Raw genomic sequence first — 27,858 nt, forward strand, 5'->3', positions numbered from 1 at the left:
CCTGTTAATTGGCTATACTCCAATACAAAATAAAAAGTCTTTTAAAAATGATGGTCAAACAATAACTGAGGTTACTGTATCACACGACACTGTCTCTAAACCCTAGAGGAGTGTCGAGAGAGATGAGCAGTTACAGCCTTCCTGAAGGAGGTCCAGTTTGGGGCCCACATTCCCCAAACCCATATTCCTAAAGAGTTTGGGCTCCATAGTCACAAAAGGAAGGCCAGCATGCTTGAGACGGAGGCACAGGGACCAGCCCAAGGTAGCCCGGAATCACATACACAAGGCGATTTCTGGGAGCCACCCCCAGATTGGGGTATCTTCTTCCCAAGGGAAGGTTTCTTTTGATTTAGGATTCTTGATAGCAGAGCTCTCCCTGCAGACTTAAGGAAAAAGAGAGATGAAGCTGTAAACTTCCTCCTTCTCTTTCTAGCCATAGCCCCTCCCCAAACTCCCTTTACATACTTCTGCCCTCTTAGCATTCTGAGCACCTGAACACACATAGCCCCACTACACACTCAGCAACATGTTCAAATGCTTTCTTCCTTTGAGGCTAATTACCCTCAGATTCTATAAGGTGAAAGTAGCAGCAGCAGCCTTTACATCATCGAAGATACATCAAACACACTGATGTAAATCTGTGGAGCCGGGAAGCAAATACCTAGCTTTTCTGAATTAAATTGAGAATCTTCCTTGACATCTGAGGTTTGATATCTTGCAGCAGAGATGACAGCCCTGAAACTGCTCTCCAAGTGCCAGGCAGAATATAAAAACGATTCAGGGCATCATTTACATATCACACAGACACCTCAAGCTGGCAAGCTTGTTGCTTAGTAAAGAAAATACAAACAAAGCATGGCTTAGGCGATGGGCCCTGGGACGCTTGAGTTAGTGTGGTAAGTGCTGGTCGGCTAATTAGGCAGCTTTATGTCTTGGAAGGGTTAAGCCAGAAGCACAGTTTAGTAAAGAGGTGTTTCCCTTCTCACTGTTCTCCACTTATCACCTCTCACCATGAGACAAGGCTCTGTGCAACCAGAAGCAATGATTGTGCAAATTATTTTCTTTCAAACATTGACGTGGTGTTGAGTTGAGGAGCAAGGTGGTAGGAAAAGAAACAAGATCAAAACATACAGATGTGTTTCTGTGATGCAAAAAAAATAGCTCTAACAGCTCTAAGTCAGGCTTCCCCAGTAATAGATTCTGAAATTGATCCTTATCTCTTTCCTACATCTTATTATGTAATATATTACCTTGTCTTCCTTAGGCTGATATAACATTCCCTATTCCTAAATTAGTGTTTGACACATAGTAGACACTCAATAAACAATTACTATATAAAACATCAATTAGTTAAATCCATACATAATAATCTGGATTTCAAAATAAGGTTCATTATTTATTAACAAAAAGAAGGAACAATGAAATTCTGGAAAGACATTTCTTATTAGAGTCATAAACAGCTTAATTCAAATCCTGGTTGTGAACTTATAGTTTCCAGGGGGAAGGATGAGGGTAAAGGACAGTTAGAGAATTTGGGATGGACAGGTACACACTGCTATAAATAGATATTTATTTTGGAGGAGGCAATGGCACCCCACTCCAGTACTCTTGCCTGGAAAATCCCATAGATGGAGGAGCCTGGTAGACTGCAGTCCATGGGGTGGGTCGCTGAGAGTCGGACACGACTGAGCAACTTCACTTTCACTTTTCACTTTCATGCATTGGAGAAGGAAATGGCAATCCACTCCAGTGTTCTTGCCTGGAGAATCCCAGGGACGGTGGCGCCTGATGGGCTGCCGTCTATGGGGTCGCACAGAGTTGGACACGACTGAAGCGACTTAGCAGCAGCAGCAGCAGCATAAATGCTATTTAAAATGTATATTCAACAAGGACCTAATATATAGCACATAGAATTCTGCTCAATGTTATATGGCAGCCTGGATGGGAGGGGAGTTTGGGAAAGAATAGATATGTGCATATGTAAAAAAAGAAATATCCTGGTTCTGTCAATGACTATATGATCTTCACCAAACTGAATCATGTAAGCTTTAAGTTATTTATTTATGTTAGAAAGAAAAGAAGGAAGAAGCCTCAGAATAATAATGAATATTAATTGAGTGCTTGGTACACGCACTGTTCTGAAAATTTTGCATGCATTAGCTGATCTAATACTCAAAACAATTATCATCCCCATGAGAAAACTGAGACACAGTAGTTAAATAATTTTCCTAAGGTTACACTGATGGAAAGTAGAAGACATGAGATAGAAATCCAGGCAATGACCCAGGATACTGTTAATCATGCCCCTCAAAAACATACGATGCTCCCTCTCATGAGATTATAATATACTACCTCTTAGACTACAGTGGGGATTGAATAAAATGATACATCTTAAGGATATCGTTTGCCAGTAGTGTTTCATTAGTGTTCTTTTGATGAAAATGCAGAATAGGTATTCTCATTCCACCTGGAGCATGAGCCAGCTCTGAGTCCTACCCCATACTTCTCTCAACTTTGCAACCTTATGTGGAAGGCATGTCCTCCCACCTTCATATTTGATCTTGTTGTGGAACAGAACTTTAGTAATTTGACTTCAAGGTGTATGTATATACATGCCCTGTGCTCATTTTCTGGCTTCAGATGTTTGAAGTTAGTCTGCAGCTAACTGTCCATAGACTTTTGTTGCTAGTAAATTTGTGCAGATACTTTGAATCCAGGATAGTTTGGCAACTGTTGGGGAAATTTAAAACATATGGATGACTGTTATTAACCTGGCCACAATGATCATGTGAAAAATCATGGCATAAGGGAACCATATATCTCCCAACATCTACCTCTTCTGTTCCTTTCTTCCCTGATTATGTAATGGACCAATGTTTTTCTCTTATTGCTCAAATACTCCTTCTACACTTTCTTCTAACTATGCCCAAAGAAACTGACCTTGATGTTCATGGATCAATCTAGTTAAGCAAGTATTGGATTTGGTAAATCTGTGTTACATATGTGAATGCCTGATCACCACACACACTTTCCTAGGGTTTTATATGCTTTTATATACACTTTAATTTGCATAAAATCAATTATACCAGTGAAATTTTTCTAATATGTAGGGTTTAAGACACTATAGACAATATAAAGCATTTGAAAAATCTGTATGTTTAGAGTCATCAGGGAATATCTCCAATTACATTACCTGGACCACAGTCTGCTTCTCATGAGTTGGGGAATATTCTAGATGAATTCCAGCTTCACAAGGTCTCTAAGAAGAGACTCTTTAAGAATCCTGATGAACTTAGGTGGCTTTATTGAACAAAGCTAGTGGAGACGATGGAATTCCAGTTGAGCTATTTCAAATCCTAAAAGATGATGCTGTGAAAGTGCTACACTCAATGTGCCAGCAAATTTGGAAAACTCAGCAGTGGCCACAGGACTGGAAAAGGTCAGTTTTCATTCCAATCCCAAAGAAAGGTAAGGCTAAAGAATGTTCAAACTACTGCACAATTGCACTCATCTCACACACTAGCAAAGTAAAGCTCAAAATTCTCTAAGCCAGGCTTCAACAGTACATTAACCGTGAAGTTTCAGATGTTCAAGCTGGATTTAGAAAAGGCAGAGGAACCAGAGATCAGATTGCCAACATCTGTTGGATCATCAAAAAAGCAATAGAGTTCCAGAAAAACATCTATTTCTTTATTGACTACGCCAAAGCATTTGACTGTGTGGATCACAACAAACTGGAAAATTCTGAAAGAGATGGGAATACCAGACCACCTGACCTGATTCCTGAGAAATATGTATGCAGGTCAAGAAGCAACAGTTAGAATTGGACATGGAACAACAGACTGGGTCCAAATCAGGAAAGCAGTACCTTGAGGCTATGTATTGTCACCCTGCTTATTTACTTTATATGCAGAGTACATCATGCAAAATGCTGGGCTAGATGAAGCACAAGCTGGAATCAAGATTGCTGGGAGAAGTATCAATAACCTCAGATATGTAGATGACGCCACCCTTATAGCAGAAAATGAAGAACTAAAGAGCCTCTTGATGAAAGTGAAAGAGGAGAGCGAAAAAGTTGGTTTAAAATTCAATATTCAGAAAACTAAGATCATGCCATCTGGTCCCATCACTTCATGGCAAATAGATGGGGAAACAATGGAAACAGTGAGAGATTTTATTTTGGGGGCTCCAAAATCACCGCAGATGATGCAACCAGGAAATGAAAAGACACTTGCTCCTTGGAATCAAAGCTATGATCAACCTAGACAGCATGTTAAAAAGCAGAGACATTACTTTGCCAACAAAGATCTGTCTAGTCAAAGCTATGGTTTTTCCAATAGTCATGTATGGATGTGAGAATTGGAGTATAAAGAAAGCTGAGTGCCAAGGAATTGATGCTTTTGAATTGTGATATTGGAGAAGACTCTTGAGAGTTCCTTGGGCAGCAAGGAGATCCAACCAGTCCATCCTAAGGGAAATCAGTTCTGAACATTCATTGGAAGGACTGATGCTAAAGCTGAAACTACTTTAGTTTGGCCACCTGATGTGAAGAGCTGACTCCTTGGAAAAGGCCCTGATGCTGGGAAAGATAGAGGGCAGGAGGAGAAGGAGACGACAGAGGGTGATATGGTTGGATGGAATCACCAATTTGATGGACATCAGTTTGAGTAAGCTCTGGGAGTTGGTGATAGACAGTAAAGCCTGGCATGCTGCAGTCCATGGGGTCACAAAGAGTCGGACATGACTGAGCGACTGAACTGAACTGATTGAACTAAGTCTCATCGGGTCTCCACAGAAAACCCTAGTGGCTGCTTCCAAAACAAGTCTTATTTTAGAATCTTCCTTAAGGGAAGTGATCCTGGATATAAAAGAATTCAACCTTCTAATACCCTTGCACACTCGAAATCTAATTGACGGACTCTAGATGTTCCAGAACATTCTCCAGGGTGCTGCCATTACCAAACTGCTAATGCAGCAAATAGTTCCTCAGCAGAGAAATAATACAAAGGGCTACTTGGGAGCTGGGAAACAAAGTATAGCAGCAATGTTTACCTTCCAATTACATTTTAGAAGCTGAGATTTCTCAAGAATCACTACTAATTAGATATTCAAATTAAGTTTGACTAAGACTAAGCAAAAGTCTCACTCAAGCAAATTAAAATAGGCAAAGTTACTTTTCAGCATTTTTAACCATTTCTTCTCTAAGGAACAAAGGACCTCCTTCTGGTCAATGTTCTTCATTCTTCTTAGCATTCTGGGTAATTCTCTCAGCTCAACTGAGCTCTCCATCAGACTCACTCTTTGTAATGACTCTAAGAGACTGTTAAATTTAATCACACAACAATATAATAACTAATAGACTTAAATACTACCCTATGTTGTCAGGATCTCAATTTTATAATCAAATAATATTAGATTTATTAGATTTTAAAGGGACCTCAAAGATTGTCTTGCTAATTTTCCCACCTAACTAAGGGATTTTATCTATAGGTTTTTCCTCCCCACAAACATAAAACAGCCCTTCCTTGAACCCTTCCAACTACTGGTTGCCCACTTTATCACAAAAAGTATTTCCATTGTCTAATGGCTTTAATTACTAGAGTTATTTCAGAGGTGTAGCCATATTTATTTGATGTTTTCATTTCTGTTATTTTTGTTCATCATGGTTTCTGAATCTTTCACACTTTTTTACTCTTCTATGAGCATCGTAATAGTTATATGTATGCCAGGTTATAAGGTAGGTGCTTTAAATTATATTATTAGTCCTTGTCACAGCCCTATAAGGTAGTTCTTTCTAATGATAAAATGTTATTTCTTACCAAAGGATGGTTATTTCTAATGGTAAAGGAAAGAAGAAGGGCACAGAGTTAAGTGAATACCCAAAGTCATGCATTCTTTAGTTGACAGAATCACAATCTTGTCCTACTCCAAAGTCTGCATACCTCTAATACATTAAATAAATTGCTTCTTACTCTTTCTTATATTCAGAAGAGTACTCACTATGATATATTTTTGGGCTTCCCAGGTGGTACTAGTGTTAAGGAACCCACCTGCCAATGCAGGAGACATAAGAAACTTGGGTTCGATCCCTGTGTCTGGAAGATCCCCTGGAAAAGGGAATGGCTACCCACTCCAGTATTTTTGCCTGGAGGATACCATGGACAGAGGAGCCTGATGGGCTACAGTCCATTGGGTCACAAACAGTTGGACACACCTGAATGACTTCAAACACACATACACAATGTATTTTTATTTTCTGTATTTCATATTTAAGTCACTTAGTCTAATATTATATGATAATGCAATCAATATATGTTCTAAATGTAATTGCATATATTTTGTTATATATAAAATGCATTTATTAAATATAGTCAACATTATTATATTAATATTTAATAAAGCTGATTTTGGAAACATCTACCACTTTATATCTCAGCTCCTCTGTGAGGAATCAGAAAGGGTTTTCTGGTCCGTAAATGTGACAGAATCTTAAATTTGGAACAGAATATTCTTGAAGGACTAAAACAGAGTTAGCAGCAGGAATCAAAGTACTGACAGAGAGTTGAAACAAAGACAGGCAAACATCAGAGCCTAAACTGACTGTGGCTGGGTTCTTCTTCAGCCATGCCAACTGGATACACAATCCCAAAACCTGCTGACCACTGTAAGGTTGACGTCAAACAAGCCTTAATCATCGGAAACACTTTTACAAACCAAACTCCTGCTCTGGTTCATCACAGCCCTCAAACTCTAGAGGAAGATGGTTCAGATCAAAGACGGGCTGAGGGCTTTAGGGGCTCACAGTTCACTGTGAGACCAATGGGCAAAGCTGAAACCTCCACAGTGACAGCTACTTAAAAATAGATTGTAATATCAGTCACACTGTGAACTGGCCTTTGTTCACAGACCCTGACTAAGTCAGAGAAAGCTGCTGCTAGGGATGTGGAGCACAGACAAATGCAGGTTCACTTACTAGTGATGGAGGTAGAAAAGAGAATCTGGCTACAAACCAGGAAATTCTGAGTTCAAGCCCATTTCTGTAGTCACATATCTGGGAAAACCTCTTATTTATTCATGTATTTACTTATTTATATTTTGGGCTGCACCACGGGGCATGTGGGATCTTAATTCCCTAACCAGGGACTGAACCCACACCTCCTGCCTTAGAAGTGTTGAGTCTTCACCTCTGGACCACTAGGGAACTCCCAGGAAAACCTGTTAGACATTCTGAGCCTGCATTGCCTTACTTGTATTATAAAATAGAAATGGGATTATATATCTAATCGGCAAAGTTATCATAATAATGATACACATATTTTATAATATGTTGAAGAGCTTTATAAATTGACAAAGAAAATAAGAATCAGTGTGTTTTATCAGCAAGTAGTAATTTTATACCAGGTATTCTGTGGGAGGCACAGAACATGGCATAATTAGCTGCCTCGAATGGGTCCAGGTGTCCTACCTGTAACCTTCTGAATGGAGCTCTCAGTGGAGGGTCACCTGAGTCAGGAGAGGTCACTCAAACTGACATAATAGGAACAGGGTCACCAGTCTAAAGACTGCTTCAAAAGCCCACATGGCAGCTGCTGGGGGCTTACACAACAACAACTGAACTGAGGATAGAGAAAGGGAGAGAGACTTGAACATTATTTTAGAGGTAACAGTTATCAGATCAGATCAGATCAGTCACTCAGTCATGTCCAACTCTGCGACCCCATGAATCGCAGCACTCCAGGCCTCCCTGTCCACCACCAACTCCCGGAGTTCACCCAGACTCACGTCCATCAAGTCAGTGATGCCATCCAGCCATCTCATCCTCTATCGTCCCCTTCTCCTCCTACCCCCAATCCCTTCCAGCATCAGAGTCTTTTCCAATGAGTCAACTCTTCGCATGAGGTGGTCAAAGTACTGGAGTTTCAGCTTTAGCATCATTCCTTCCAAAGAAATCCCAGGGCCGATCTCCTTCAGAATGGACTGGTTGGATCTCCTTGCAGTCCAAGGGACTCTCAAGAGTCTTCTCCAACACCACAGTTCAAAAGCATCAATTCTTTGGCCCTCAGCCTTCTTTATAGTCCAACTCTCACATCCATACATGACCACAAGAAAAACCATAGCCTTGACTAGACGGACCTTTGTTAGCAAAGTAATGTCTCTGCTTTTGAATATGCTATCCAGGTTGGTCATAACTTTCCTTCCAAGGAGTAAGCGTCTTTTAATTTCATGGCTGCAGTCACCATCTGCAGTGATTTTGGAACCCAGAAAAATAAAGTCTGACACTGTTTCCACTGTTTCCCCATCTATTTCCCATGAAGTGATACAACTTAGCAATTATTGTTTTTGATGAAGTAGAGGAGAAAGTGAAAGAAGGGTGAGAAATTCAAATAATTCTGCAAATTCACCTCTCCTTCCATGATTTTTCAGTGGATGTGTTTCCATCAGGATAGGAAATAAAGAAACAAAGTCGTGGAGGAGTTTGGGGTATGAATAGGTGTGTATATTTGAGTTGAGTAGCCTAAGATCCAGGAGCAGTGCCCAACAGTGAATTACATCTGAAGCTCAGGAGAGAATTCAAGGCGGAGGTTTGAAAGTTATCACATTATAAGTGATAATTGAATCCATAGGAAGAGTGCGTAAAATAAAAAAGGTGAGAAGAGACAAGTGAGATTAGAAGAGAGCCAAAGACAAACCTTGGGGGGAAAGTGACACTTAAAAGTTAGGCAGTGAAAGAAGAATTAGAAAGAGAAAGTGAATAGCGACCATAGGTCGAAAGAAAACAGAGGGTGGTCCCATAGACATCAGGAGAGAAATATATTCAAAATGGAAGTGCTCAATTTTGTCAAAAACTAGGAAGACTTGTATCACAGCCATCAAGAACGTCCTAGTGAAATGAGCCAGTCTTTGAATCCTGGGCTTGCTGGTTATGGAGGGCAATTTACACAACCTTCCCAAGCTTCAGTTCCATCTTCTTATATTTGGGGGGAAAGCAAGTGATCTCTTCTGAAAGGATTAAATGCTTAACACTGTACTGATTACATAGACAGCACTCAACAGATATTACTACTGTTGAGTAATATTAAACAGATATGTAACTACTCTTTATATCCAGAGAACTGAAAAGTTAATTCTCACATTTAGCAATTAGGATGTTACCTGTGTATCTTCAAGAATAGATTTAGAGTGGTAAAGCTAGAAGTCTGACACTAACGGGTTGAAAAACATTAAAGTGGACCAGATATAGCTGTCATATCGAAATCACCTGGTGGTCAACAATTTCATATCATTCACCTTAATAGGCAGTTAATTCATTGTGGATATCTTAAATGCACATTATTCTTTTAAAAGTCTTGAGATAGGTTTATATTAATTAGTGGACATTTTCAGGGCTGAGGAGTTGGTTTTTATTCTGGTTTAGGACTGAGAAGTTTGAGTTCATTTCAAACGGAATGAGGAAGTGCAAAGAAAAAGCAGAGAACTGTACAAGAGGATGTTTTTTACCAAAAGAAATTCGAGGAAGCATAGAATAATTTTCATAAGCACAGGCTTTCTCACACTATAGCTACTGACACTGAGGAAGTTACTTAACTTTTCCATCCTCCAGTTTCATCAATCTTTAAAAATAATAGCGATTGTGAGCTTTAATATTAATACCTTTCATGGGTAAGAAGCTGCCTAAATAATAGCACATTACGTTTGTCATCACTATTACTGTTATAATCAACATGGTCAAAACTCTAGAGATGAGTTTCTCATAATCCAACACAAACACATCATCGGGGTGGGGGTGTTTACAAGTCAATGAGAACATTTGTTCCCTCCACGCCTGAGGACCACAAAAAGAACCAGCGTAAATTCTGAAATTCTACCATGAGAGCATCCATCACCTTTGAACCTCAAAGGCTTTAAGTTGCCAAAAGAGTTCAATTAGAGTGAAAATATGAGAGGGGATGTACTAGTTCCCTAGAGACCCAGCAACAAATACTATACCCTTGAAGGCTTAAAACAGGAAAATTTATTTTCTCACAGTTGGAAGCCAGGAGTTCTAAATCAAGGTGTCAGCAGACCTGCACCTCCTCCGAGGCTCCAGGGAAATATCCTTTCTTGACTCCTCCACCTGCTGGTGACTCCAGATGTCCCTTGGCTGGTAGGTGCATGTGTGCTCAGTAGTTCCAGTCATGTCCGACTCTTTGTGACCACAGGGACTGCAGCCTGACAGGCTCCTCTGTCCATGGGATTCTCCCAGCAAGAGTATTGGAGTGGGTTGCCATTTCCTACTTCAGGGGATCTTTCCAACCCAGGGATCGAACCTGCAACCCCTGCATTGGCAGGCAGATTCTTCACCGATACAGCAGATATTTCTTAAATCCTTTCATCCTCTTCTTGTTACTCTACCAAACACTGGGTGAGATGTAGATTTTGCTCCTTCCTAGATGCCATGAGACAGAGGAGCCTGGTGGGCTGCAGTCCATGGGGTCGCAAAGAGTTGGACGCAACTGAGCAACTTCACTTTCATGCATTGGAGAAGGAAATGGCAACCCACTTCAGTATTCTTGCCTGGAGAATCCCAGGGACGGGGGAGCCTGGTGGGCTGCTGATTATGGGGTCACACAGAGTCGGACACGACTGAAGTGACTTAGCAGCAGCAGATGCCATGAACTAAACAAATTTGCCTCTGTTTCAATACCTTACCCAGTAGTATGCCTATTAGGTGCACAGTAAATATTATTAACTAAGAATATTTGAAATAAGCAATATAGGGTTCTACTCTCAAGTAGGTCTTGCTATGCACAACATTTCAGAGTAATTGTCATTTGATTTTATTTAATTCTACTACACACATGACCATAGCTTTTGGGAATAGTGAGAGAAGTGTTTAAAAAAAATAGTCACAATTCAAAATGCCTACTTTGAAAAAATAAAATCACAAGATTTTACATTTACCACGTATATATTTTCTAAAAAAATGGTTTATTTTATTTATTCTTTGTTTTTGTTATTGTTGTTTAGTCTCTAAGTCATGTCTGATCCTTTTGTGACCCCATGGACTGTAGCCCACCAGGCAAGAATACTGGAGTGGGTTGACACTTTCTTCTCCAAGGGATCTTCCCCGACCCACCAGTTGAACCCACTTCTGCTTCTCCTGCGTTGGCAGGCAGATTTCTTACCACTGAGCCAACAGGGAAGCCCTTGTTTTCTCTACTTTGTACTAATGATCTTCTTACTGAAAACATGAAGCTGAAATGATTTATGAATTTGCATTTTAACATTGACATTATAAAAGATATACATTTCATTACTATTATGATCCATAATAATCATACATATTATGTATTATTATGGCTTCATGAGGAATAGATTTATATTATTTTCATAGACCCATCAAATCATGAATAGACAGAGTAATATATTTAAGTCAATACTTCCTTAAAATAAGACACTAGAGCTGAATTCTCAATTTTCTTACAGTTAAGCACACTTGGGGTTGTTGCCCTCCGATAAACCTTGGTATCTCTAACGCATTAGATTTAAAGACATGAGATCTGTTATGTAGTTATCATATGATTGCTTCTGCATATTATGTGCTGCACATTACATAATTCTTCATTCAAAAACTATGTTTTGGGGAAGGCTTGAAGAGATGGTCTCTAATATCCCTTCTGGTTTTCACACTCGTAAGTCTCCCAACCTACTGTCAGCATGTGTGTCTGAGTTCGTTTTCCTATCAGGAAATAGTGCCAACCCCCTCCCCTTCTGTCTCCAAACTGTTTCTGTGACACATAACAAATGTTTACAAGATAAGTGATCCTGATCAGAGGTGCAATCTGTGTGGCTTTTTGAGCAGAATGAAGCTAATTGCCCTGCAGGAAAATAGATCAATGATCTTGGTAACAGAGCAGTCTAAGCAAATGTCTCTATACAACAGGTTAGATTCCATGTCCACACAGAACTAGATGGTACTGTAAAATGTAAGACTTGTGAGGTACAAAACAAACTCAGCCCCTTTTCACTTTCTAGAGCCACTAATCATCAAGGTAAAATGCTTTAGTTTACACAAATAAGCATTTCTATGGCTTTCCCTAGTGGTTCAGACAGTACAGAATCTGCTTGCAATGCAGGAGACCAGCTTTCCATTCCTGGGTCAGAAAGATCTCCTGGAGAAGGAAATGACTACTCACTCCAGATTTCTTGCCTGGAGAATTCCATGACAGAGGAGCCTGGTGGGCTACAGTCTATGGGGTTGCAAAGAGTCAGATACGACTGAGCCACTAACACACCAACTAACACACATACTCAAGTACTTGGTAACAGGAGCATCTCAAACTCTGTGTTTACATTCATGATATCTTTCTTTTTGGGGAAAAGACATTATTTTAATCAATGTGCCTGTGTGACTATAATTAAATGTGAATATTCAGCAGGTTAAATATTTATTATTTAAGTCAATGATAGTGTTAAAAAAACTCTTCTGTCATCAATAACATTTCCTTAAAATTGGATCACTGGTTTTCTCATTTTGTAGAAGGCAGACAAATGAGATATAGCCACGTGTTCATTAATTTTATGATGTCCATCTCAAGGATCCAACATGCTCTCTGATAAAGTTCAGAAATGACATTCCAATTTTCAAAGAGTCTGGCAAATATATTGCCTACTAAATTTCTATCTTCTGTCCAAGTCCAGAGGCACCTCTGGAGCTCAGTAATCCAAACAACATATCATTCCTGGAGGGCCAGAAATATTGCTATTTGAACACAAAAACAATCTGGAAAAAGATGCCTTTCTGCTACGATATATAATAAACCATGGGAACTTTTGTTGACAATATATGACATAAAGGAACTTTCACTACCCCGAATGGAATCTTGCAGCATCTACAGATTCATATGAATATGGGTCCTTTCCCTTAAATTTCAGTTGCAGACAGTTCTGTGGATGTAGTCACAGTCTTCCAGACATCTATTGAGATATATGACATATATTTCATTTCTCTCAAGAAGTGAGACTTGTTCTATTCAAGCTTATTTCCATAATACATTGTGGTTTTCTCCTAATGTTTAAGATATTATGCATCCCACTTACACAAAATTCTGTGGTACCTAAATGTTTGCAGACTTTTGAAATTATCTTTTGCTTTCAGTCATTTCTGTTTTGATTTAGATTAAGTCCTAATTTTGATGCCATATTTTTATGTGAGCTCATTTTGAAAAAAGATCTTCCAGCTAAAGTAGGTGAATTAAAGCAGATAAAAGAAAGGTTTCATTACCTGAAGTTCCCAAGATATGAAACACAGACCATTCTTTTTAATAATCTTTCTGTTTTTTAAAGAAAATTTTCATGGTGTCTGTTGTCTCAGTGCTGACCAGTCAGTCTTGTGTGAAGTGAGGGAAGATAGGTTTTTGGTCCAGGATATCACCAATGGAAAAAAAAAAATGCATGCACACTCAATCATGTCTGACTCTTTGTGACCCCATGGACTATAGCCCACCAGGTTCCTGTGTCCCTGAGGTTTCCCAGGCAAGGATACTGGAGTGGGTTTCCATTTCCTTCTCCATCTTCCCAAGCCAGGGACTGAACCTGTGTCTCTTGATGTCTCCTGCATCCTGTGTCTCAGTGGTAGATCCTTTACTACTGAGCCACGTGGGAAACTCTCACCAACGAAAGGACTATTCAAAGATGCACTTAGCACTGAGTCACACTAGTTTCCTTTGCCTGCGCTGAAATATTGTCTGACTTGCTCTCAGGACAGCAAGTGAAATGCTAGCTTCTCAGTGTGGCTAGGTGTAAGGATATAGCACTGACTGAGCCATACCACTGGCACTCTATCTATCAGATCTAGGCCTTTAAATCTATTTCTCACTTCCACTGTATAATCATAAGGGATTGCAGCCATGAAATTAAAAGACGTTTACTCCTTGGAAGAAAAGTTATGACCAACCTAGAGAGCATATTCAAAAGCAGAGACATTACTTTGCCAACAAAGCTTCGTCTAGTCAAGGCTATGGTTTTTCCAGTGGTCATGTATGGATGTGAGAGTTGGACTGTGAAGAAAGCTGAGCTCAAAGAATTGATGCTTTTGAACTGTAGTGTTGGAGAAGACTCTTGAGAGTTCCTCGGACTGCAAGGAGATCCAACCAGTCCATTCTGAAGGAGATCAGTCTTGGGTGTTCTTTGGAAGGAATGATGCTGAAGCTGAAACTCCAGTACTTTGGCCACCTCATGCGAAGAGTTGACTCATTGGAAAAGACTCTGATGCTGGGAGGGATTGGGGGCAGGAGGAGAAGGGGACAACAGAGGATGAGATGGCTGGATGGCATCACTGACTCGATGGACGTGAGTCTGGGTGAACTCCGGGAGTTGGTGATGGACAGGGAAGCCTGGCGTGCTGCGATTCATGAGGTCGCAAAGAGCTGGACACGACTGAGCGACTGAACTGAACTGAACTGAGCCATACCATAAGACTCTGAGTCATCTTGACCTCCTGACAGCTAGTGTCAGATGGCTAATTTCAGAAACCTTACTTCTTCCATCTCATCTGTAATAGGCCTCTTCATTTATAGTCTGTTATAAAATATCTTGTAGTATATTTCTGAAAGTTAGGGATGTGTGTATGTGTGTGTGTGCGTATGGCCATACACATGTAACAAATATCAGAACTATTTAATTACTCAGAAATTCCCTCAGCAGTTTGACCTTTATAGTTCAAATTCAGCAGTATGTGAATTTCCAAGAAACATTAATCCCAGTTTCTTGAGATGTGATCATTTCAACAAGGTCTAACAGACACTTCGTATGTGCTACCTAACAGTTTGATAATGGTCATTTCCATTCATTATCTGGGATTCTCACACTTAATCCAGTGCTACAGATTGAATGTCATGAGCCCCACAAAAATTCACAGATTGAAACCTAATCCCCAATGTGACGATATTGGGAAGGAGGCATTGGGATGGTGAGGAGATTGTAAAGATGGATTAGGGCTTCACAATCTGGATTAGGGCCCTTATAATAGAGACCTTGAAGAACTCCCTGTCACCTTCTGCTCACGGAGGTTGTAGCAAGAAGACCACCGTCTATAAGGAAGAAGAGTCTCATCAAACACTGGAACGGTCAGCACCTGGATCTTGGACTTCACGCCAACGGGAATAAATTTCTGTTGTTTACAAGCAGCTCAGTCTATGATATTCTGTTGTAGCAACCAGAAGAGACTACAGCACCCAGTGAGAGAGCTGTTCTTGTTGTCAGTAGCCCAGGCTGAGAAACAGGCAAAGATGAAGGCCGTGCACAAGTCGAGGCCACTTTTACAGAGCAGGAAAAGTCACACAGAATGAAGAAGCAGATGCAAGCTGTCTTTGTTTCCTTCTTTTCATCCTCTTCCCCTTGGCTTCTTCACAGAGCACTACTCAGTGATTTCTCCTGCTTTAAAAAGTCCTGGACAAAAAAAAGATGTACATGTGAGGGACAGTAGAGTCAGATTTTAAAAACCCATTCACAGAAACATCTTCAATAAGAAATATTTTGTAATTTTGCCATGTCTTTGTGGGAGGTCTATAAAAGCCGTGTGGCATTGGCGCATTTACAATTCTCTTTAGGCAATGAGCCAGAGTGCAAATGTTTTCTGGAGCCTATGTTTAGGTAACATTTAATTATCTAAATGATGAAATTTCAGCTAAGGATTCACCTCTTCATCCATTTGGCTCATATATCACTATTATCATTAGGTGAGAGCTTCTCTTTATTGTACTAAATTCTACTTGATTTATTGCTTCGATCAGTGTCTGAAAGTAAGAGATAATCTGCCTGCACTTCACAAATATCTGTCAGTTCTGTTCCACTCTTACTTTTCCCAATCAGGTCTAAGCCTCACTCAATAAATTTTATAAAATTGACACTTCTCATCCTGGCAAAGCATCTTATTAGAGCTAATAAACAATTATACATCACAGTAAAACTAAGGAACAGAAGCTTAATTGGTACATATGCTATTGACTGTTCTCTGTTTATGAAGTTGAAACTTGATGTAGAATCATAGTCATCCAATAGGGAAATCATTTGCATACTTTGCTAAGGAACCGTGCTATGAATTTCATTAGTATTTATAAAATCTTTTGAAGGCCTCCCTGGAAGAGCTGTTTTGAGGATTAATTGTTGATTCTAAAGCATATATGGTAACACAAAAATGCTAACTAGTAACTCAAAACGGTAGCATAGCAGTAAAAATAATGATGCGTTGACATTCTTTAGCTCCATGGTATAAGGGCAGAAGATTGTGTAACTTCAGACTTCAAACACAATAAATGATAGACATGAAATGATACCAAGAAATTAGAAGACTTTATAATAGAAAACAAGAAAGTTTATCCATCTAAGTGAATGAATTGAAAATGTATCAAAAAAGAATGTTAGAACAGGAAGGGATCTTGCCATGGAAAATTTCCAAACTTTCTTTCTCAACCACTTTTTCAAAAAATTTGAAATGAGTTATTTATTGATTTAGTCATTTATCTAGCATTTGTTAGAGTTACTGTTGTTGTTGTCACAAAGAGTCAGACACAACTGAACACAAACACTAACACACACACAGTTTTTGTTTAGTTATTAATACTAAGTCACGTCTGACTCTGTTGACGCCCCATGGACTATAGCCCTGCAGGCTCCTCTGTCCATGGAACTTTCCAGGCAAGAATACTGGAGGGGTTGTCATTTCCTTCTCCAGGGGATTTTCCTGACACAGGGATCGAAACTGCGTCTCCTGCATCGCAGGTAGATTCTTTACCACTGAGCCACTTGGGAAGCCATCGGAGTTCCTAGTCACAGTTTTAAGATTAGCTGGTCCACCACATATGTGAAGATGGGACTCTTTTTCATCAGCATCTCTGACTTTTATTGCTTTATTTCCCCCAGTGAATTATTTTTATGATAGGGTCATGATGTCTTTGGTTACCAGTTAGGGCAATCATCGGAGAAGGCAATGGCACCCCACTCCAGTACTCTCGCCTGGAAAATCCCATGGACAGAGGAGCCTGGTAGGCTGCAGTTCATGGGGTCGCTAGGAGTCGGACACAACTGAGAGACTTCACTTTCACTTTTCACTTTCCTGCATTGGAGAAGGAAATGGCAACCCACTCCAGTGTTCTTGCCTGGAGAATCCCAGGGGCGGGGGAGCCTGGTGAGCTGCTGTCTGTGGGGTCGCACAGAGTTGGACACAACTGAAGTGACTTAGTAGTAGTAGTAGGGCAATCATATAAACTGGAAGTATTTGGAAAATTTTGGATCTCAGCAAAACCAGATTTTTTTCTTAGAACAACAAAAATGCAATAGCAGAGACTCTCTTTGGTATCGTATCACTTCAGGCTCCTTGAGTTGGTTATATTTACTTCATCTCTTTGACATCAAAGTAGTCTAGAAGTATCCATGATAAATCTGAAAGCCCTCTCCAGGTCATGAGATTTATGGAACCAATGTGGAAACTCATGTTAAATGCCAGACTTTTAGAATCTTAATCAATCCTTGCTGCAAATAGGCTGCAGTCCCTGAGTGCTGGCTCTAGCGACATGGCGGGGGGGAGAAGAAAAACTCTACATTCTGCTTTCTCTGTCTTACATTTTTGTTTAAAGCTAATTGAAACTACCCTTTGATATTGCCTTTCATGGAATTTAAATGTGAAATTAAAGCATGAGTACATGAAGAGAGAGAAAGAAAGAGAAAACAGGACATTTCCTTGTTCTATTTTATCCTTAGATTGAAATGTCACTTAATTTATTCATTTTGGGATCCATTCAACAAAGAGTAAGTGCCAGTTTTCACCAGGTACCACCTCGGGTACAGCCATGAACCAGCGAGCCTGATCTCATAGAATTTACATTGTCCTGAGGGGGAAGAAATAATGAACCCATGGAAAAACAGTTTAAAAAAAAAAAAGTTTTTTAAAGCAGGGCAAGGTCATTGAGTGTCACGAGACTCCTTTGGAATGGGTGGTCTTAAGATTTCTCAGAGGAGGAGACATTTAAACATGGCTAATAGAAAGGATCTCACCAAGCAAATATGCAAAAGGCATTTCAGCAATGGAAAGAACTAGGGCAAATTCCATGAAGGAGGAATGAGATTGATGTGTGTGAAGGACATTAAGAAGGCAAGTATATCTGGAAAGTAATAAAAAGGATGCCTGATACAAGATGAAGTCCAAGAGAGAGTCTAGGCTGGGATCCAGTAAAGCCTTGTAAGCCACGGAGAGGATTTGAATTAAATTCAAGGTGATGGGAAGCTGTGGAAGAATGTCAAGCAAGGGACTACCTTTTCATCATATCTTTTTCATTATTCCTGCAGAACCAAGGGCACTGAAGATGTTTGGTCTGTAAATTACCCCAAAAGTATCAACCCATCTTTAGTTTTTCTACCACAGATAGTTTGACTCTCAAGGTAGAATTTGTAAACTACATGATGTTATACTGTGATCTGGGGTAAAGGAAATATCTCAGTGTATCAATTTCAAGTGCATGAATATGAGAAGAAAACCTAATGTACTCTAGCTGGAAAGATTACAGTGCCTTTTGTAAATAGTTTTCCAGTGTATAATTCCCTACGCGGATGAGATTTTACCTTGAATCAAACCTCAGTCCATTATAATGAAAGGAAGACGGAACACAGATTACAAATTCTCTTAAAAATAAAGGAAAAATGCTATTCTTCAATAAATGCAGAAATCTGTGCTCTATCATTCTTCCTTCATCCAGAGATCATTGTGGAATGACATCTTTGCTAACAGGGCATTTCTTGGTAAGACCGTGGTCTGCTGAAATAGAGCTGTTAGGAAAACAGGTGATTCTCTTTAGCATCTTGGCATGAAGGGAGGTTTTACGCAGCTATATTATGCCATGGCCTCCACTGATATATAGGGACTCTTCCGAAGTGTTTTAAAGACAAACTGGTGGCAGAAGTTGTCATTCACTTACAGTATTAGAGATCAACTAGAATCATCAACTATCATCTACCTCATACTCTCATTTTTCAAGCATCAGTAATTGATATTTTGATGCATCTCTATTCATTGAATCATTTATCTCATTAAGTTTGTTCTATCACTACAAGGCAATGGCAACCCACTCCAGTACTCTTGCCTGGAGTGTCCCATGGATGGAGGAGCCTGGAGGGCTGCAGTCCATGGGGTCGCAAAGAGTTGGACACAACTGAGTGACTTCCCTTTCACTTTTCACTTTCATGCATTGGAGAAGGAAATGGCAACCCACTTCAGTGTTCTTGCCTGGAGAATCCCAGGGACGGGGGAGCCTGGTGAGCTGCCGTCTATGGGGTCACACAGAGTCGGACACGACTGAAGCAACTTAGCAGCAGCAGCAGCATCTCATATAACTGTGATTCCGAGACTTTTATGTTTTAGATCACCGTTACTTAGTAGACAAATGAGGTCCAGCATACACTGTAATAAAGGAAAAAATAATCTCTCAGGCACTACTAAGATTTACTCTAAAATCATCACATTAGAATGACTATTTTTAGATGAAAGATATATTCAGAATGATCTGCCTTCATGACTGGGAAATTTTAGAGAGAAGGAGAGCAATTAGTTACAATAGAGGCTAGGATTTATGAAATGGACCAGAAATAATAAGGTGAACTGAAGCACACAGATTACTGTGACCAGCATACATTCTCTTTATTCACACCTTCAATCAAGGCCACATTCCAGGAGTGTGGACAGGAGTAAGGACAGATCAAGATGTTCATAGCATTTAATCCAAGTATGGTTGGTCTACACCTGCGAAGCTCCTCATAGCATATTAGTAAACATTACATGGATGTGGCAGCTGTTTATATTGGAAAACTATTAAAAAAATCAAGCAAACCAAAGCCAGATTTTCTAATTCAGAAATTCTCATGATGGAGTTCAGGAGTATATCCTTCAGAACACTCTCCAGGTGATTTTAAATCCATCTTTTTCCAGTCATATCTCCTTTAAAAACAAACTAAGAACCTACAGTATAGGTATAAGGAACTCTGCCCAGTACTCTGCAGTGACTTATGTGGGGAAGAATCTAAAAAAAGAAACGATATACATGTATGTATAATTGATTCACTTTGCTCCATACTTGAAACACAATATTGTAAACCTTGGTTTACAGCAATAAAAATTAAGAAACAAAGAAACAAAATGCACCCTCAATGCATGCTTGTCAAACAGATTTTTATTCTTTTTCTGATATTTTGTTGTCATCAATGCTTTGTTCTTTGTATAAAATACTCTATTTTAGATTTCCTAAAATCCAAGTCTTTTTGGTATTCCTATATTCTCAAGATTAATCTTTCTTGCAGTGGCAATTTCCTAGTGATGATTTTCCTCAGTCCCTTAGAGATAAAGCAAATTGAAAAATAAGGAAAATAATGGGAAACAAAAGCATATAGACTGTCAGCTATGAAATGTGCCCAGCCTTTTGCTTGCTGCTGTTCTGTCTTTCTTATTTACATTTTGTACCCAGAAGACTAAAATATATTTCTTAATCTAGGCCCTAAAATTTAGCTGTAATGAATGCAGACATTTTCTTCTTCTCCAAGCATCTCAAAACATAATAGCGTATGCGTCACTCAGCCTCTAAATTGCTGTCTTCTTTTTTTGGAGGTTTTGAAATGGTCCTCTAGGCTAACTCACTGCTGAACAGGGTTGTAGCAATCTCACCACAAGCTTGTGGCAAGCCTTCACCCTTCTGCATGCTGGTGACCCTGAAACCTTCCAACTGGGTTCATTCAAACACAGCAACACAACCAACCACACAAACCCATTTCCACTTGACAGCCAGAAATACATACAATTTTGCACAGTTAATTTTAGAATGTAATTCATGGGGTTCTTTCCCAGACCCCTCAGCGCAGCATCTGTTCGGAGTCGGTCCATATGACACAGTCTGACAGCTTTTATTGCTTTCCCCAAGAGGATCGCTTAATGATACCAACTCCTCAGTTGTTTCTTGAACAGATAAGTGTTGTCTCTGATGTGAAACCTTGGACCTGCTGGATCTGTATCACAAATATCTATCACCAATTATATGTTGTAAGACATCCATTCAACAAATGTTTACGTAGGGTCTAGCACTTACCTGGCACTGTGTTCATGACTAGGAATCAAGAAATGGAAAAAAAAAAAAAAAAAAGCGGTCTCTATCCCCAAGGAACATCATAGGAGTGGAATCAGAATTGAAAAAATGGAGGACGGGACCCTGACGCTCACCATCTCCATCTTTGGCTTCACACAAGGAGGAGGCCCTCAGGTCCAAAGGGGTCTGGTGCTCTCCTAAAGGCAAACAATAATCCAGGGACAGAAAGGAGATTAGAACCCACGCATCTCCATTTTCACAGTGCTGCACTTTCTGCTCTGCCACCAACAGTAAAATGTATTCAGCTACCATTTAAAGTTTTTTTCTACTTTCATCCTTTATTTCAGACATCTTTCAACACCCAGAGACATGATACTTGCAAATAAAAAAAAAAATGGGCATTTAAAAGGAGATATATACTTTTTTATGAGCCAGAAAGCTTAGCTACATAGAAGGAAACTGCAATCGCACCTGTCCTCCGAGGAGCTCACCATATTTTACAGACAGTGTTCAATTATTTCTGGCAATATTCCTATGATGCATCGTTATGAGATTACTTGTATTATGTACAGCACCTTTCCTCCTCGGACCTTGAAGGTGCCTTTTACAGAATCTGACATAAAAGAAGGTAATTCTCAAAGTGCTCCAGGGAGATGGAAAAAAATATATTAAAAACCATGGAAAGACCAAATTACTATTGGTGGCTAGGGAAATAAGAGTCACTGAGAGTTAAGGGGCTACACAAAAACTTTGGGGAGAGAAAATTCTTTGTTCTTGATTTTTAAAGCAACAGTTCCTCCTACCACATATATATGCACACCTGTATGCAGGGAACACAACAGAACATTCAAGGGAAGAAGTAGTTGTGAAAAGAGAAACCCGTATTGATCTTCAAGTGTCAGGTCAAATAGAGGAAGTGGGAATACTCTGTTGCTCTCACCTGTTCATTTATTAGTTCAGTTACCTTGTGAATACTTTCGGTGTATCCAGCTAGAAAAAGAGGACGTCAGCAGTGAGAACGACGGTTCTGGAAGGCCTTCATATCTGCAAGTCCATGTTCTTCAGTAACAATGAAAGCCAAGACAGAGCATGGGAGATCCTTAAAGGCAGTGATGTTTATAGCCGTAGCCTCCGTGCCAGACACATTGGAGGCAACTCAAGAAATATTTTTGAATATGTAAGTGAATTCCCTGAAAATGTTTCAAAGGATAGAAAGGTGAATGTAGGCTGTTAAAAGCTGTGTTGGCCTTCCCCAGTTTGACCAAGAGTTCAATTATTAGCAGTTTTCAGTTTGGAGAAGCTGTAATCTGATTGAAAGACACAACACTCACACACATACCTCTCCACACACACACACCTCTCCACACACACGCACACACACACACACACACCATTTTGTGAACAGAAGAGCTGATTTTAAAATACTTTGCCCAAATTAACATTGGAAGCAGGGGACTTACTGCAACCATGTGTTGACATCCTCCATGCTCTAGAGATTTCTATACTAAGAGGTGACTACAAGTTCAATGTTCTTTTGTCCCATTTGTACTTCTGCCCCTCCCAGAATGGTCAATAAAGCCACGTTTCTTAGTTATCAGAGACCACAGAAGGGTGTTGCTGCAGCTACTGATGTGTGTAGCCCTGCTCTCCCGCAGGTACCCTTGCATCCTCCCAGCCTGCAGAGACAGAATGAACCGTCACATTCCTCTTCCACTGAGCCAGCCTGATTAGTGTCTGAGGGATCGTGGTGATATGTTATGCACTTAAACACTAAGAATTTTCATTTTTTTTCCTGTATGCCATCTCTTTCTTTTTAGTGTACATTTGCTAGAAACCATCTTTTCTTATGTTTTCAGGCATTTTCATAATATGTACTTCTCTGATACCATCATTGGGATTTTTGCAACACATCTCTTCCTCCTGAAACTGCTTTTACTTCTGCGAAGATCAATATTAACCTTCCCATTTCTGATGAAACACAGTGTGACCCTCGTATCTGAATTTCAAGATATGTAATATCTGAAGATATTGCCAATCCTAAATATAAGGGAAAATATCCCTGATCACAGGAGCATTAACAGTTGTCTGAGGATCTGTCAAAACCATTGTTCAAAGAGTGCTTACAGTTTAAGGAAATGTCTACGATGTATGTTTTGTATAACAAGCTCTGTTAATTTGCTTTAATTTTTGAGATGTGGGAATAATCTGTGAGGGGGAGAAAAGCAAGCAGACCATACAACCAGTCAAAAGTGATGTATCACCAGGTTCAACTGAAGGCTGAGACAGCAGACATCCACATTGGACACCCTTTCTGTGTATCTGTGGGAGTTTTTCCAGAAGAGCCAAGCATTGTGATTTGTCTATTTGTTTTGGCAGTTGTCAGTTTTTGACATTCTGTTATTGTATGGATAAGGATTTCGAGTTATTATTTTTTTAAGGAAATCATTATTAAATGATTTTCTCTAACCATTGTAAAATCCTTTGCTCTGAATTGACTTTATCTGTAATTTAAAGTAGCCACTCAGCTTCCTTATTTTAGTGTATGTTTTCTTTAGTAGTTTCTCTGTTTCTATCCTTTTAAACTATTTGTGCCTTTATTAAAAAAAAAAAACATACTTTCTTTACAGTAGCATGTAGCTAGAAGTTGCTTGTTGCTTATGTGATCTGACAAATTCTGCAAGGTGTGGGAGTATTTAAACAATTTACATTTAATATAATTGTGTATATGGTTGAATTTACATGTACCATCCCTAATATCTTGCTTTTTGTTTTTCACTTGTCCTAATGATTCCTTATTCTTTTTTCATTCAGCCCTTCTTTGATTTAATGATATACTTTTTAACTATTTCTCCTTATAGTTAAACTATCAGTATAATTATTTTTATTTTAATGGTTACTTTCGGGTTTACAATATACATTTTTAACTTATCACAGCCCACCTTCAAGTGATACTATACTAGAATTGTCCCCTAGTATCCACAGGGGATTGGTTCCAGGACCCTCCACAAATACTAAAGTCCAAGAATGCTCAAGTTTGTTATAAAATATGGCATAGAATTTGTGTCTAATGTGCACATATCCTCCCATATACTTTCAACCATTGCTGGATTAATTATAATACCTAATGCAATACAAATGCTAAATGAGTAGTTGTAAATACAATGAAAATGCTATTAAAGAGTTGTAGGCATCTGGTAAATTCAAGTTTCCTTTTTGGAACTTCCCAGAATTATTTTTCCAAAATATTTTTGAATTATGGTGATTGAATCCTCAGATATATAACTCCTGATTACACTTTGTGTATAGTGTAAAGTATAAAAAAGTAATCCCATTTCTTCCCTCCTGGCCCTTCTGTTTTGGGGGTCATACATTTTCCTTTTACATATGATAGCTAGACAGTTTTAAAAGCTATAAGAAAACATTTTAAAATTTATCCATTTAGTTACAATTTCATTAACCTCCATTCCTTCATGTGTATCTAGATTTCTGTCTTGTTATCAGTTTACTTTTGTTTGAAGGACGTTTTCTAAAAATTCAGAGTGAGATTAATTATTTCAACCGTTGGGTGTCTGAAAAAAAAATTATTTCACCTTCATTTTTAAAAAAGATTTTCACTGAATAGTCAGTTCTGGATTAACAGGATTTTTTGTTTCACTTTCGTTACCTAAAGGTGTTGGTACATTGTCTCCTCACAGGCATTGTTTCCAATGAGAAAACTACTATCAGCCGTGTCTTTGTTTCCCTGGTATTGACTGTTCTCCCTGCCCTCCAGCTGCTTTTAAAATGTTCTCTTTTTGATATTTGGCAAAACTAATACAATTATGTAAAGTTTAAAAATAAAATAAAATTTAAAAAAAATTAAAAAAATAAAATCTTCTCTTTTTCTCTGGTTTTAACCAAGTTGATTATAATTGGGCATGGATTAGTGGGTTTTAATTTTACTCAGATTTGGAAAATTTCAGATGCTGTTTACTTAATTTTCCTTTCCCTCCTAATTTGAAAAGTCCAATTGCACATATATTGGTCTCTTAAATCTCAATCTGTTCATTGACTCATTAATTATTTTAGTCTGCTTCTCTATGTATTTTCACTCTAGATGGTGTCTGTTATCTCTTAAAAGCTCACTTCTCTTTTGGCCCCTATTCTGATATATCCACCATTAATGCTGTCTGTGTGTTTTTTATCTTTGACATTTCAGTTTTCATCTCTAGAAAAATCTATTTGGGTCTTTTAAAAATTATCCACATCTCTTGTTAAGATGTTCAGTCTTTCCTCTAGCTTCTTGAACATATGAAATACATTCGTAATTACCGTTTACATGCTTTTGTTCTATCATGGGTCATCTCTGGGCCAGTTTTGATTGATGGCTTTTCTCTTTATTAGAGTTAGTGTTTTTCTGCCTCCTTGCATCTGAGTAATTTGCAAGACTTTGTAAATTTTACCAGGTTGGGAGCTTAAATATTTTTGTATTTCTGAAAGAGTTTCTGTACTTTCTTTGTGACATGAGTAAGTTACTTGGAAATAATTTGATCTTTTCAGGTCTTGCCCTTAAGATTTGGTAGGTGGGAATCGAAGCAGCATTTGCTCTAAGGTTTAAATTACCCATTACTGAGACAAGACACTTTTCAGTAGTTTACATAATATCCCTCCCATTTTGAGGTCTTTGGTCTGGCCACTGAGGTAGGCACTGGGTGGGTGCCCCCTCCCTACCCTGCAGTCTAGAAACATCCTGGGCAGTACGCTGGATCAATCAGAGGACTCACTTCATCTGTTTCTCTCAAGGATCACTGTCATTTTTTGCCTGATATTGAATTTTTTTAAAGCCATCAATTCATATATTTTTACCTTGTTTATTGTTTTGAGTAGTAAAATAAATCTGTTCTCTCTTACTCTACCTTGACCAGAACCAGAAACCTGAGACCCAAACTTTTTAATTTTATTTCATTTCACTGATTTTTTTTTCCAAGAAAGTTATTTATTATTTTTGGCATTTTTGCTTCTATTTGTAAGATGTCCTTCATCATGAACCATGCCACACCATTGTGTTGTGATGCCATGTGCCAAGGGAACATAAAGCATGTAATGAACTGATTATACCCTTCTGGGAGAAGGCACTTGGAGAGGTCAGGAGAGTCTCAATGCAAATAAAGTTTCCTACATTAGCATTCTAAGACTGAAGATGCAGTTCTGAAAGAATGAGCTATAATTTGTTGGAGGACTAAGAATCTTAAAGGGGAAGGATGGACACTCCATCACCTAAGGAAGGTTTTGAGGAGGAGCAGAAACAGGATGAGATGGTTGGACAGCATCACCGACTTGATGGACATGAGTTCGAGCAAGCTCCGGGAGTTGGTGATGGACAGGGAGGCCTGGCGTGCTGCAGTCCATGGGGTTGCAAATAGTTGGACTGAGTGACTGAACTGACTGAGAAACTAAAACGAGCCATGTCTCTGACAATTTCAAAAAGTTTCCATACCAACCCTCAGTTGCCTCTTCCAAGAATTCATTTATGAAATGACAGTTATTTTACTGTTATTTTCATTTTTCTTTTCGGGCAATTGAACCTATTCATGAATGATTCAGAGTACAATGTGAGAAAATGTCAAGGGTCAAAATGCTGAAAAAGTACACACTATATGTGTATCTGCGTATGTGTGTGTTAGTTGCTCAGTCCTGTCTGACTCTTTGCAACCCATAGACTGTAGTCTGTCAGGCTCCTCTGTCCATGGAATTCTCCAGGCAAGAATACTGGAGTGGGTGGCCATTCCATTCTTCCTGACTCAGGATCTTCCCGACCCAGGAACTGAACCTGGGTCTCCCATGCTGCAGGCAGATTCTTTACCATCTGAGCTACTTGGGAAGCCTACACTGCATGCTGCTGCTAAATCGCTTCAGTTGTGTCCGACTCTGTTCAACCCCAGAGACGGCAGGCCACCAGGCTCCCCCGCCCCTGGGATTCTCCAGGCAAGAACACTGGAGTGGGTTGCCATTTCCTTCTCCAATGCATGAAAGTGAAAAGTGAAAGTGAAGTCGCTCAGTCATGTCCGACTCTTAGCAACCCCATGGACTGCAGCCTACCAGGCTCCTCCGTCCGTGGGATTTTCCAGGCAAGAGTACTGGAGTGGGGTGATACCAAAACCCAAGTGAGAGTGTCAGAGCAAGGCCAGGGTATAGCCAGGTTTCCACATGATAGTGAAGAGATTCCAAAGTCTGGGCAGGTCCAGGATCTGAGTTTCTGTTCCTGGAACAGTCTGGAATCAAAGGTACAGTGGGGAGGACCATGAAAATAGGGCAGGAAGCATCTCTGTGACCTGGCCATTCAGGACAAGTGTTCACGAATATTAGTAACAGCTCTGCACCCTCTCTGTAGATGTACAGTTCTACCTTTATGGCACACTTTAATCTGCTTTATAAATCTTGATTTTCTGAACCCAAAATCTGAAACTCTCATTTTACATAAAAAGGAAAAGTAATAAAAGATAACTCCCTTAAAACCACAGTATTCATAGTGAATAAACAGATGAAAAAGGGAAATGGAAAGTTATATGAGGTAAAGTAAATCCGTGTCTATATTTCTAGACTGTAAATAAATGAAAGTGCAAGTATACTGACGTGTGTGTGTGTGTGTGTGTGTGTGATAGTCAAAGTGCTGTCAGAGGCATTAAGGAATGGTGAGAAGGGTCAGAAAATAGAAATGGGAAATGAGCAAAACCTCCATGGGAATTGATGCTTTCAAACTCTGTTGGTGGAGAAGACT

Source organism: Bos grunniens, chromosome 24, assembly GCF_055505025.1.
Source record: "Bos grunniens cultivar Pamir isolate PY7600 chromosome 24, Bosgru_T2T1.0, whole genome shotgun sequence".
Lineage (NCBI taxonomy): Eukaryota > Metazoa > Chordata > Mammalia > Artiodactyla > Bovidae > Bos > Bos grunniens.